Here is a 5,025-nt window from a genome sequence, read left to right as displayed (position 1 = left end):
ACGTGAAAGTTGTAGCCCTTTGATTCTAGTTTTCAGAATGTTAAACCACTCATTATGTGGACATTTGTATAGAAAGTTATGATGGATTGAATGAAGGCTGGTTGGGCAGTTTCGCCAGAAATTTCTGATGCGTGGAGCCGATTTAGGAAGCTTATATCTCGAAATGTATAAGAAAAATAAAAAATTTCAAAACATGAAAGTTGTAGCTCTTTGATTTTAGTTTCCAGAAAGTTAAAACCATTCATCATTTGGATATTCGTACAGGAAGTTAGGATAGATTGAATGAAGGCTTATAGGGCAGTTTCGCCAGAAATTTTGCCAGAAATATCTGATGCGTGGAGCCGACTTTGGAAGCTTATAGCTCGCAAATCATAAGGAATCAGAAAATTATTAAAACATGAAATTTCAGTATTTTGATTCTAGTTTCTAGAAAGTTAATCCATTCATCATTTGGACATTTGTACATAAAGGTATGATCGATTGAAAGAAAGCTAGTGCAAGCAAGTTCTGGTGTGGACTTTTAGTGACGGATGGACAGAAACTTAAGGACCAAAAATGGTCATTTCCTTCATTTCGTTTTGGATTTTTGGAGCACGGTTCTTGGGCGATTTGCACGGAAAATTTTTGTGTAAGTGTTCCTTATCCTATATTGATTATATTTCATGATTTCATACTCATTTACATCATCAATCCGTGAATTTATGGAAGAAAAATCATGATTTTTGCAAAATCTTCCAAAAACAAAAATTTGAGATTTGAAGGTCGAGTTGTTATCAGAATTTGATAAAATTGATATGGGTGGACTCGTAATTGAATGAGGTGTTAGATTTTGTGAGTTTCGTCGGATTCCGAGATATGGGCCCTACAGACAATTTTTGAGTTAAATTCCTATAATTACTATTGATTAAATTGAATTAATTTGAATAGATTTGAGCTGTCCGGAGGATTTATCCAAGCAAGACGGCTATTCTGGAATATCTGCATAACTTTAAAAAGGTAAGTGTCTTGCTTAACCTTGAGTGGGGGAATTAACCCTCAGGCATTGAGTCTTATGTGCCATTTGTGAAATGTGAAAAGCTGTGTACGCGAGGTGAAGAGTACGTACTCAGGCTTATACGTAAAAAATTCATTGAATTAAAGTTTAGGCATTATTGTGTAGTAAATTGGAAAATTATGGAAAATTATTAAATCATATGTTTGCCATGCCTAACTCCTTATTATTGAATTTATTTTTATATGATAATTTGATGTGATTGTTACTTGAAATATTTATAAAATTTTGTGAGTATTGTTGGTTTAATATTTCTTGAAAAATAATTCCAATATGAATTTTCTTATGCAAATAATTAATTTAAGCGAGCTTAAGAATAAGTGTTAATATAATTATCTAAATCTGCATAAATGAAGGTTTTGTTTTATGCTGAGTAATTTCTATCTCTATTGATTGTTTTTGGGTGTTATATACATTGTGTGGAGCCTTGAGCTATTTGTTGTGAAATTAATTGATTTTGTTACATCTTTGAAATTTGGTTGTGGCCATTGGGCAAATTGTGATATGAATTGATTTTATTATGTTGCCGTGTTAATTTCCCATGTAAATTGTTGTGTTGTATGAGTTATTATTTTGGGGAGATAAGGGTGGCATTTCACCGTTGATATTATATGGGTATACGAGTGGCATTTCACTGTTGTTGCGTTTGTTGGAATATTGTCTGGGCGGAGCGATAAGGGTGGCTATAGGAGCGATAATGGTGGCAATAGGAGCGATAAGGGTAGCTATAGGAGCGATAAGGGTGGCAATAGGAACGATAAGGGTGGCTATTGATATTGTCTGGGCGGAGTGATAAGGGTAGCTATAGGAGTGATGAGGGTGGCAATAGTAGCGATAAGGCTGGCTACTGTCAGGGACGATATGTGATGATGTGGGGTTGTGGTATTAATGATTTTAAGGTGATGTTGTGATTTTCTTGTGTCTATTTTTATACCTTGTGCAATTTGTCTTGTTGTTGGTAAATTGATAACAATCCTATTTATGTTGAAATTGAGAGCCTGTGGCTATTGCCAGGCGGATTATAAAATAAAATGTGGGCACGAGGTGCCGTGAGTAAATAATGAGGATATTTGTCACGTGAATTGTCCGTGCAGTTGTGATATGAAATGTGGGCACACGGTGCTGTGATGAAATGATAATGATGTTTGGCACGTGCATTGTCCATGCAGTTGTGATATGAAATGAGGGAACGAGGTGCCGGGGAAATATGATGATTTAATTATGGGCACGAGGTGCCGTGAAAATATGAAAATGGGCTGAGACCCGTTTTTACGAAAAGTATGAAAATGGGCTGAGACCCATATTTTTATGATTATGAAATGAGGTGTCACATGGTGACTTTTTAATTGAAAGAATTATATTTGAAAGATATTTATTTGAGGAAATTATATTTGAAAAGATTTATTGAAAGAATTATATTTGAAAAATAATTATTTGAGAAAACTACATTTGAAAGAAAGTTATTTGGAAGAATTATATGTGAAGAATATTTATTTGAAAAACTTGAATTAATTGGGTGTACATATATTTATTAATTGTTGAGTGATATTTATGGTATTCTTGTTGTCTTGCTGCGCATACCACTGATTATTTTATCCTGCCCTTATTGCTATCTGTTTCCTAATAATTTGTATATTATATTGCACATGTTATTAGACTAGTGAGTGTCTTGACTATACCTCGTCTCTACTCCATTAAGGTTAGTCTTGATACTTACTGGGTACCGACTGTGGTGTACTCATACTACACTTCTGCATATTTTTGTGCAGAGACAGATATTGGAGATATCGGACTTGAGTAGAGTTAAAGCGGGTTCGTAAGGATTCAAGGTATTGCTGCTTGGCCATCACAGTCCCTTGGAGTCTTTTCATTTCATTGTACTGTTAATTTGTAATCAAACAGTATTATATATTCGGTCCTCGTGATCATTCCATGTATTCAGTTAGAGTTCGTAACTCAGTACTACCAGTCTTGGGAGGCTATATATTGTAATTATTTCCGCTGTTAGTTTTAAAAAAAAATGGCTTCAAAAAGTAATTGAAATCGGCTTACCTAGACTTAGAGACTAGGTGCCATCACGATGCCTGTGGTGGGATTTTGGGTCGTGACAAGTTGGTATCAGAGCTCTAGGTTCATAGGTTCTACGAGTCACGAACAAGTTTAGTAGAGTCTTGCAGATCGGTACGGAGACGTCTGTACTTATCTTCGAGAGGCTACAGAGCTAGTAGGAAAATTTCCACTTCTTTCATTCCTTATCGTGCAACATTTATTCAGCTTGAAGCATATATCTTATGTTATTTTGCATTTACTCGTGTATAAAATTACGCACTCAGTATCAACTATGCGCCAACGGTTCGTGATACTACATAGAGGTTATAAGGGAGCCAGGGTTGCTCAACCTTTGTTACCATGTATCGTCTAGATCGAGGATGACATGCGCCAAATAAATGGCTTAAGGTGTCTTATGACTGGTGTCGTACGAGCGGTAAAGGTTAGTATTGTGGATCATCGGATTGTGTCCTATGGCTTCGCACCAAGTGAAGGGAGTCCACTATCAACGATCAGATTGCGGGGTCATGTGTTAGATGCGTTTTGGCCTGAGATGTATATATGTGGAATTGAAAGGTTCTCCGAAACTTGTATATGATTAAGAGCTGATATTTGTATGGGATGATGCTGGGACTTGCGATATTCCCGCGTCCTTAATAATTCTACATTTTAGTATCAACGGGGTCATGGAAATAATTTCAGAATACTCGGGGTGTTCCAGTAAGTTCTTTTAATGCACCATCGGCACAGGGTACCTATAATGGTTATTCTAGTTATCCAGCACAGACTCAGTATGAGCAACCAAACCCGCAGAGGGGTTGTTATGAATGTGGTGATACTAGACACATCAAGAGAAATTTGTCCCAGACTTGGGAGGGGTGGATTTCATCAGAGCACTCAAGCTACAAGCTTTATTCCAGTTAATACTCCCCGTGCACAGCCAGTTAGGGGTGGAGGACAGGCGGGTAGAGGGTGCCTAAGAGGTGGAGGCCCGACCCGTTGATATAATTGCTATGATTTGGCTGAGGCTGATACACAAGATAGTGTCGTTACAGGTATGAATCAATTTACAATAAAACTATTCTTATTTTGATTCGATTCCAATTATCGACGTGAGAACTCCTTTCATGCTCCTTATATGGTGGATTCGTGAATTTGTACTCCACTCCCGTGTTTATCCATGTTGGGAGATTTTAATGGTGTTAACCCATGTCTAACATTTTGTTTTGTACACTATTGAGGGTTGAGAGTCCAAAAGTGACTTTTTGTTACTTACTACAGTGAGTTTTGATATAAATCTGGGATAGTTCGGTAAATATTTATGAATTTTATGCCCTACCAGTATGGGGTTCATTATGTGATGTGAAAATTTGTTTTTATCGGAATTTATGAGAAGAAAAAAAAATCAGTTGGCACAATGTGTACAATATTTGTGATTTAGAGTTGAGGACGAGATCCTTGTATTTTTATATGATGTGAAATATTTAAACCGGGCTACAAGCCGCGGTAGAAGTTATATAAGGACGAGCTCCTTGTGGTGAAATATATGAGTTTAAATTCTTCCTTTGTGAAATTTAATTGTACAATAGTATTAATAGGGAGTCATGCCTGTTAGGCTTATTTGATAATTCTTGTATATTTTCTGTGCATATTCAGCCATTTTTGTACTGTAAACATTGAGTTTTAGCCTATGAGATGAGTGCCCAGGTGGCATTAAATGTGACTCATTAATCCGAGTAAGTAATCATGAGGTCTTCATACCTCACATTCTGTTGTCAGTGTTGTGAAAAAAAAATGAAATGAGGTGGTGGTTAATATGAGATTAATTGTTGATGCTGGAATTAATTATGAACAACTTTTAAGACTAGAGATATGCTGATGAGCATATATTTGATGTGCTTCATGTCCTGATATCATTATGATAA

The sequence above is a fragment of the Nicotiana tabacum genome, chromosome 21 (assembly GCF_000715075.1).
Source record: "Nicotiana tabacum cultivar K326 chromosome 21, ASM71507v2, whole genome shotgun sequence".
NCBI classification, from domain to species: domain Eukaryota; kingdom Viridiplantae; phylum Streptophyta; class Magnoliopsida; order Solanales; family Solanaceae; genus Nicotiana; species Nicotiana tabacum.
The sequence above is the reverse complement of the archived record's forward strand: the minus strand, read 5'-3'. Positions refer to the sequence as shown.